The following is a 9,567-nucleotide window of genomic DNA, read 5'->3' as shown; positions in this document are numbered from 1 at the left end:
TTATCTTTGTCAGAGTGACAGCATGTAGTTTTTTTGAGTCTGGCATCTTTGGCTTAAAATATACATTAGTGATCTGTCCATGCTGCTGTGTGTCATTCCTTTTTACCACTGAGTAGTATTGCATTGGATTGTCAGGGCACAGTTTGATTAAAACTCAAAATTCAATAATAAGAAAATAACACAATTATGAAATGGGTTTGGGAAAGCACATAACAAAAGATACGTGGATATCAAACACAAGTAAAGATGCCTAACATCATTAGTCATTCATTCATTGAAGGATATTTGATTCATTCATTAAAGGATTTTTAGGTCTATCATTTTTGACAATTATGAATAAAATAAACATGAACATCACATACAGATTTTATCTAGATGTAAATCCCATTTCACCACAATGTGGGCTTGCTAAGTTGTCTTGTGTAGATATTCTTACCTTTATAAGAATTTCCTGATCCCTGTTCCATCTGATTACAAAAATGTGTATTCTTATCTACGTCCTCTGACATTTCCAGTTGTTCATACATGTGTACTGTTCTCATACATGTGTACTGGTTTCTCATTAGGATTTTATTTGTCCTTCTCTAATGAATAATGAGGTTAGGCATCTTTATTTGTGTTTGATATTCATGTATATTTTGTCATGTGCTTTCTCAAACCCATTTCATAATTCTGTTGCTTTCTTATTATTGAATGTTGAGTTGCTTATGCATTCTTGTTTAAAACCTGTTATAAGAAATATTTCATGCACCATTTTTTCAAATCTGTCTTAATACGATAGAGTTTTTAGAGTGGATCATGCTCTTGATATCATAGCTAAGAAATTTTTATCTATAGCAAAAAGTCTTTCAAACTTTCTTTTATGTTTTCTTCTAGATATTTCTAGATCTAGGTTTAAATTTATGTCTGTCATTTAACTTTAGTCACATTTTAAAAAGAAGCATTAAGAGAAATATATTTGTTCAGGGACTTGAAAAGTCTAGAGAAAGATATATCTTTTTAAGTGTGGTTTGATTTGGGAGCTTACATTATCTCATTAGGATTGTTAATTTTTTTACATTATTAATTTTACTTTATTGTGATAAGAATGTTAACATATGACCTAGCCTCTTAACAAGATTGTAAATTTTCTAGTTTTTCTTCTGCAATTGATTTCTTTTTTTATTGAATCTATTGAAAAGGGATACTTTATCCAATTTCTATCTACTTCAATGTACTAAGTCTCATTTAGTGACCTCACATGTGATCTATTCTGAAGGAAGTTCCACGTGTGCTTGAAAAGAAGGTGCATTCTGCTGCTGTGGGTGGAGGTTATAGATATGTCTGTTAGATTCATTTTCTCCATAGTGTTGTTTGAGTGCTCTGTTTTCATATTGCTCTTCAGTATAGATGTCCTATTCACTTTGACGTGTCCTACAATCATTTATTGCTGCCTATTTGACCCTTCACTTTGTCCCATTTTTGCTTTATGTATTTATGTGCTCTGGTGTGTTGCATGCATATGTGTTTATGACTGCGATATTTTCCTTGTGGATTGACTCTTAATTTTATAAAATACCGTACTTTGAGTCATGAATCCATTTATGATATTGGTTACCTTATGGGGTGTGGAGGGGTTTTTGTGGAGTTGTTACATTCACCTGTAATATTCCTTAACTAAAACAAAACAAAAATGACAATGAAAAAAGGCTTTACCCCTCCTTTATTTTTTGAGGAAAAGTTTGTGTATGTAGTATTCTTGATTGATAGGACTTTACTACTTTGTCATTGCATTTTCTCCTGGCTTGCATGCTTTCTGATGAAAAATCTTATACTTTCTTGGGGGTTCCCTTGTGACAAGTTTGTTTGTTTCTTTCTTTTTTTCTTCTTTCTTTCTTTCTTTCTTGTGCTGAGGGTACATTGTGGCATTTACAAAAGTTCTTACAGCATATCAAATACATCACACTTAACTCCACTCCCTCCATCATATGAATTGCTTTTTCTTGCTCTCAGAATTTCCTGTGAATCAGCTTTGCCAACGATCGCCTGGGGGCTTCAAGCCTTCATGCTCATCACATACACTTTTCTTGGTCGTTGCAGCCCCAGATATCTAGGATATGCAAGTTCCTTAAGTGCTCCAGGACAAGTGAAATGAAGCCAAGTCCTCAGGCAGCCACCAGAAACACTGGATGGCTCTCTTCCTAGCCAACTCCTTTCCTCCCCGAAAAGAAATTAGGAACTGGGATTTTTAGTTTGGTACTTCTGTGCTAACCATGGTGGTCTATGACAACTACCAGCCCAAATCTCCATCTCTGTCCTCCCAGGTTCCAGGTAGCTAGATTAGGCCAAGTACCATGAATTGCCCAAGATAGGAAATAGCAACAACTCCACTGTTGGTAATGATTTCCTCTCCTAATACATTTTCTGTTGATTATAACACAATACCAGAGACTGGTAAAGTATAACCAGTATAATTTTGGTTCAGAGTTCTGGAGGTACAAGGTAGAGGGGCTGGTCTTGGTCTTCTTGCTGCCAGTGTCTAGAAGCAGCATAGACTTGCATGTCTCACATGGAAAGACACAGGGAGCTTGTATGTATGTGTCTTCTGGTCTCTCTTCCTCTTCTCACTAATATCTGCTTCTATCAGTTTGCATGTTTTATATTCCACATATGTGTGAGATCATACAGTATTTGAATTCCTGTGGTTGGCATATTTTACTTAATATAATGTCTTCCAGGTCCATCCAAGTTCTGAAAAATATCATGGGCTGGGAGAAAATGGTGAGGTAATGGTAAATTGGCACCAAAATTCAGTTATGCAGCATAAACATGTTTTGGAAATCTATTATATAGCACAGTGCTTACAACTAACAATTCTACATGGTATACTGAAAATTCTGAAAAAGTACATCTTATGCTAAATGTTCTTACCAAAACAAAACAATAATAATGACCATGTGTCAGGAGGAAGCTTTGGTACATGGTTAACAGGTTTTCAGACTGACTGTTACAATGGTTTCACAGGTGCATACTTGTCCCCAAAGTCATTAAGATGCATACAAGACTCGTGCAGTTTTTTATGCATTGATAATACCTCAATGAAGTGGACTTTCTGAAAAGGATTTTAATATTTTCACTCATGGATTCATTAGTCTAAATTATGCACCAAAGAATAAGTGCATAATATATTTTGAGCAGAAACTATACTATTTCTTTTGTCCTTTATATACAGAGAAGACTTTCACAGGCTAACAAGGAAGCAAGCAGACTTCAAATTATAGAATTCTAAAGTATAATACTTCATATCAGCCTCAAGAAACACCATCTTATCTAAAACTGGCAAGATACATTGATATTCAGATAGAATAACCTATGTTATGTCTTTTAAAGTAAGTTGATGCATAATTAAGCAAGAATTATTAATAGGGTCACAAGGGATAACACTCAGGAGACATAATACAGATGTTGTTTCTATGGGAACTGAATTCCTAGATGTGTGTGAATATAAGGCATTATGTTTTATTCATTCATTATTTCACTTTAGAGAGAGATTTACTCAGTTTGGTAAGTGACCATAAGAGTTGAAGACCTGCATTCAAGTTCTACAACATATGATGTTAACGAGATGATCACTTCTATATAACAGAGATTTGGAGAAGCAGGGTTTGGGTTTTGCAATGTGTAAGGACCCCTTCTAGGATAAATCAATCTTTGCTACACATTTGTACAACAAAGTACCTGACCTCCCTACATTAAAACGTTAATAAGGAGGTAAGAAAATGACACATTACAAAAGATTAGACAAATTGCTTTCAAAAGTATTAATCAAATTTTAAAACAATATATCTTATAAGCAAACACGTTTGAATGCAAAATCAGGCAGCAAGTTCAGAAATCTGTAGGGGAAGAAATGAGGGACTCCTAAGCCTAGGGTCTTGGTCTCCAATGTACCAATGACTCACTCTAATCAAAGTGATGATACTTTTCAGCACATATATAGAAGTTTTGCTTGTTCATTTATTAATTTCCAATCACACCAAGAATTTATAGTAAGCAGTATATTCCTTATACCAGAAAGTTTGTAGAGAAAACTAAACTACCAGTAGGACTACGTTTTTAAAATAGGGGATACACGTGATTTCTGTATTATTATAGTAGCTTCATGTTACTAAAATGAAATATCCAAGGCAATTAACTTATGATGAGGAAAGTTTAATTAACCCTTGGTTTTTGAAGTTCAAATCCAAGATTGGGCAGCCTCATAGGTTTGGACTTCTAGCAAAGATGGTAAATTATGTTAGAGAGTACAAGTCAGGTTATAGAGGGAGAGAAAGAGGTAGAAGTATAGAGAGAGAGAGAGGAGAAGTGAGGAGAGGAGAGGAAAGAAAGAGAGAGAGAGAGAGAGAGAGAGAGCCTGAGGTCTCTTTGGTCTAATTAAATACATATAGAATTTACAGTATGTGTCACTATAGGCAATATTAGTCATTTATGGACTAGTATTTATGGACACCTGGAGTGGAAGTAGGGAGTCTCTTGTCCAGTAAACCAAAACTGCTGAAAAGTGATAATATTGCTGAAGATATTTTAAAGTTTAGTATTGAAATACTTACTGTGGCTATTTCTACACTCGCTTCTTGTCTGGGACATTAAGATAAGTGTTGCACATTATCATTGTTTATGTAAAATGTAAATATTTTAGACTTAAAAGATTTTTGTATGACAAATATTAAATCTTTGAAATATGTGATGAAAACTAAGATAATCAAGATAGTAAATCACATTTATTTATTCCATAAAGACTTTATTCCTTAAAGACTTCTGTAGTTTCTGTAAATTAAAAGTATGCAGTGATTCCATTAGAAGTTTGAGTCATGTAATGAAATATATTTTTAAAATGATACACTTTGGACTATATGAGTTTTTAATTGTGTCATTCCAGCATCTATTTTATAATATGCTAACCACATTGCTGTGAAAATTGTAAAATTGGGAATTGCTGTACAAATTGTGAACAATTTCCTTCATTACTATTTCTGCAAATTTGTTTGGCCTTTCTTGCCAAAAAGTATTGGTCAATTTTTTGCCAATTGCTTAAACTCTCTGCTCCTTATCCAACTTTCCTATTTTTTGCATTCTGGAGCAGGAAATCTGCAAACTGTATTACCAGGTTTCATTTGCTAGAAGGCTTCTGTCAATAGAGGGCGATAGGTCAGTGGTTCACAGCCTTGGTGGCCATTGGAATCAGCTGGAGAGTGTTGAGGACTACAGAGCTTTAGTTTCTCCCTTCACAAATTCAGGTTTCATTGTATGCAGGTGTGGACCCAGGCCAGGCTTTCAACATTTAAGGGATTCTAATGAGCAGCTGAGATTAGGAGCCTTTGTAAGACCTGGCACCAGTGAGGGAGGAAGTTACTGCAGGGAGGAGGAAGGGTATCCTGTTTCCAGCTTCTTTATGCAGTGCTTCTCCTGGTTCCAGCTAAAAGGTACCAGTAAATGCTGAGTGGAGTCGCTAACCCTTCTTCAGAGGCTTGAGAAGTTTCCTCCAAATTCTTAAGGTACTAGTATTTCTACATAGCCACTTCCCATCAAAAATCTGAGCAACCATTTTGTAAATGCTAAACTCTGAACTCCTAGCTTTTGAGAACCCAAACTTTTTTCAAAAGCAAAGGACAGGAAGGTAAAACAGGTCCTATCTGGGGGATTGTTCCAGTGGGAGGGGGGAGGACATAAGGAAAGGGGTAGAAGAGTGAATATAATATGGTGGAAGTATTATGTACTTGGGTAAGAAAATGCAAAACTGAGAGCTGTTGAAACTATTCTAAGAATTGGGGAGGTGGGATTAGAGAATGTGGAAGAGGCGAATTTAACTAAGATATATTGTAAGCACTTTGGTAGATGTCACGATGCATCCCCAGGACAACAATATGATGATAAAAATAAAATAAAAATTAAAGAAAACCTCCCAAAATCAAACAAACAAGCAAAAGTGCTTGTTTATGTGGAAATATTAGGTATGTATTTTCCTGAGTAGACCCACGTGTAGCTTAGCTGTTTCTTTTTCTGGAGGTACTGGTGTCTTAACTCAGGGCCTCATGCTTGCTAGGCAGGTTCTCTACCACTTGAGCCACACCACCAGTCCTTAGCTATTTCTTAACAGTACCAGAGCTGTCTCTGGTTAGCTATAACTTACATGGGAAACTGAAAGACAACCTTTGTCATCGGGTTAGTTAGATGGAATCAGTGAGAAATTTTCTCCAGCTTTTGAGTGAGGACCTATACAGAGTTGAAGAAAAGAAAGAGGCAAAATGTGTATTCAATTTGAGGAGACATGAATGGGTGGGTGGTGATGAGATATGTTTCATTGTAGCCCTGTCTCAGGAAAGAAAAATGATGGCAATTATGGATTTGGGGTGTGAATTCTAAATCAAGAGACTATACTCAGAGATGAGAATTTCCTCTGATTAGGGAAGCCTAAAATTACTGTCAAAAGAATCATTTAAATAAGTAGCGTTTTTCAACATGGTCAAAGTTTCCATATAAACTGTCAAAATATGACCTCGTGCAAATCTCTTTTCATATAAAATAAGTACAGTTTTGGAAGTAACATTTAAGGAAAATATTTATTTTTTATTTACATTTACTATTCTACTTCTTGAATGGTGTTCTTTTAAAGATGTATTACGGTGGATAAAAATTTATTTTTTCCTTGACTTTTATGGGTGTAGGTACATTGTAGCACTTATACAGTTTCTTACAATGTGTCAAATATATATGAATTCACCTCCTCTATCATTCTTCTTCATCTCCCTCTCCCACTCCCCCATTCCTGGAGTAGTTCCACAGGTATTATTTTTGCATTTACTTACATGTGTACACATTTTTTGCACCATATTCACCCTCCTACCCCTTTTCCAAAACACCTCCCCCTTCCCACTGGTGCCAGCCCTTCTCTCTGGGTAGGACTTGTTCCTCTCTCTTGTTCTTCAGCTTTGTAGATGAAAAAAGAGAAAAGCTAAAATGAAAAACGTGGCATTTTGGCTTGTTTCAGATAAATATATACAGAAAGTTTTCTTGTGATAGATCCATGTATATATGTATTATTATACCAATTGATTTATCTCCTCTAATTTTCATCATTCTACATTAGTCCCTTTTTTATGGTAGTTTCAGTCGGTTTGAGATTTCTATATTCATTCTTGTACAGAGAATATATCAAGCCTATTCTAGTTCATAGTTTCCTACCCCTCCTGTGCATGACCTCACCTTAGTGTGACCAGTGTTTCATAATAGTACTGCATTTGTGTTAGGTCTATGTTACACATATGAGAGAGAACATGTGGCTTTTGGCCTTCTGAGTCTAGCTAACTTCACTTAAGATGATGTTCTCCAGTTTCATCAGTTTACCTGCGAATGACAAAATTTCTTTTTTCTTTGTGACTGAGTAAAATTCCATTGTATATAAATACCGCATTCTCTTAATTTATTCATCATCGTTCATCATTGGGGCATTTTTGCTGTTTCCATAGCTTAGTTATTGTAAATAGTGCTGTAATAAACCTGGGTGTACTGATGCTTATGTTGTAAGCTGGATCACAGTCTTTCAGGTATGTATCCCTAGGAGTGATATTGCTGGGTCGGATGGCAGATCTGTTTTTAGTGTTTAAGGAGCCTCCATACTGTTTTCTATAGTGGTTGTACTCTCTTACATTCCCACCAGTAGTGTTTGAGGGTTCCTTTATCCACACATCCTTGCTAACATTCATTGTCATTTGTGTTCTTGATGGTAACAATTCTAACAGGAGTAAGGCGAAATAGTAATGTGGTTTTGATTTGCATTTCCTTTATGGTCAGGAATAAGGAGCATTTCTTCATGTGTTTTTTTAGTCATTTGGATTTCTTCCTTTGAAAAGGCTCTATTCAGTTCATTTGCCCATTTCTTCCTTGAGTCATTGATATTTTGGGAGTTTAGTTTTTTGAGCTCCCTGTATATTCTGGCTGTCAACCCCTTGTCAGATGTATAGCTGGCAGAGATTTTCTCCCATTCTATGGATGGCCTCTACAATTTAGAGACCATTTCTTTTTTTGTACAGAAGCTTTTTAATTTCATGTAGTCCCATTTGTTGATCCTTTCTCTTAGTTGCTGAGCCACTTGAGTTCTACTGAGGAAGTCATTGCCTATGCATATTGCTTGAATAAAAAAATTAAAGTAGATAAATCATTCTTCCTGTTCCAGAGCTGAGGTCACATGGAGCACAATCTCTTTTGCTGTCATGCTTTTGAATTTTGTCCCTGAGAAGAAACTAAATCCAAGCTTTGTGAACAGGGAGGAAAAGTAAAGTGGTGAGTTGGCTCAGATGGCTTTAGACTGCTGAGCTCAAGAACTTAACTGTCAGTTCACTCTTGTGAAGCAGTTCATTTTTTAGCACTGGCTAACTCATGTAGTCATTTAAAAATGTATCTTGTTTGTTATAGAGTTAGAGCCCGTGGAAGTGGGGAATATTGTGATAAGGGGAATAGAAACTGAACATTAGCTGCAATATATCCCTGGGATCCCCTAAACCAGGGATGAATGAAAATGTGGGAAGCTGACCCAAATTGTGTTATGACCTACCCAGACATTGACCTCATTTAACTTTGTCGTAAAGTATATTGAATTAACTGTAAGTTGCAGGTTTTTGTGATATCAAGCAGCCATATGAAGAGGGAAGATTCGTGTATGTGATGCACTGTCTGGAATTAGCATAACTAGTGGGAATAATAATTAATTCTTTGAACATTTAGTTTGGCTTGAAACTAGAATAAATACCATCTCTTCATAATCATTAAAGCTAAATATTTGTTGTAATGAATGACTTCTGTCTAAATTTTCAAGGAAGATATACCTTGAAATATTACCTTGATGACACGTAATGTTAGAATTACACTTACATTTATATATCTATATATGCCTGTACCATGTATCAATATGTCTGTCTTTACATATCTCTATCTCTAGATCAATCTGTCTCATTAATCATGTATCTATATCATCCATCTATGGGTTTATTTGAGATTCAAAACAAACTTTTATATTGGAATCTGAGTGTAACTCATAACATCTAGTTTTGCTTATTGTACTTTTACTAAGAGCTATAAGTTTTCAGGTTATGTGGCCACAAGTCTGGGCTACATAGCAAGACTCTTACTCAAAAACAAAAGCATAAACAACCCCCCAAGCAACAAAAACAAAAACACCAGGTAAAAGTTGCAGTTTAGCAATGAAAAATGAATACACGTTCCTTTTAAATGAATAATAAGAGATTGCTGAAGAAATGGATTACAATTAAAAATATATGTCTGAAAAAATCATAATGAAACCCCATTGGTGCAATTAATATATGCTAATAAACAATTATTAAGACAAGTAAATATATAATTTTAAGACTGATTCAAGGAAATAATTGGATAATATTTTAACTGTTCAAATCTAGATATTACATTTAAATGTTATTTGTTAAACAGTCAAAATAAGGCTAACATATTCTTTTTTACTGGTGTGTATTACTTGTACAAAGGGGTTACCCTGTAGTGTTTCACACATGCATATGT

Source organism: Castor canadensis, chromosome 4 (assembly GCF_047511655.1).
Source record: "Castor canadensis chromosome 4, mCasCan1.hap1v2, whole genome shotgun sequence".
Classification (NCBI taxonomy): Eukaryota; Metazoa; Chordata; class Mammalia; order Rodentia; family Castoridae; genus Castor; species Castor canadensis.
The sequence above is the reverse complement of the archived record's forward strand: the minus strand, read 5'-3'. Positions refer to the sequence as shown.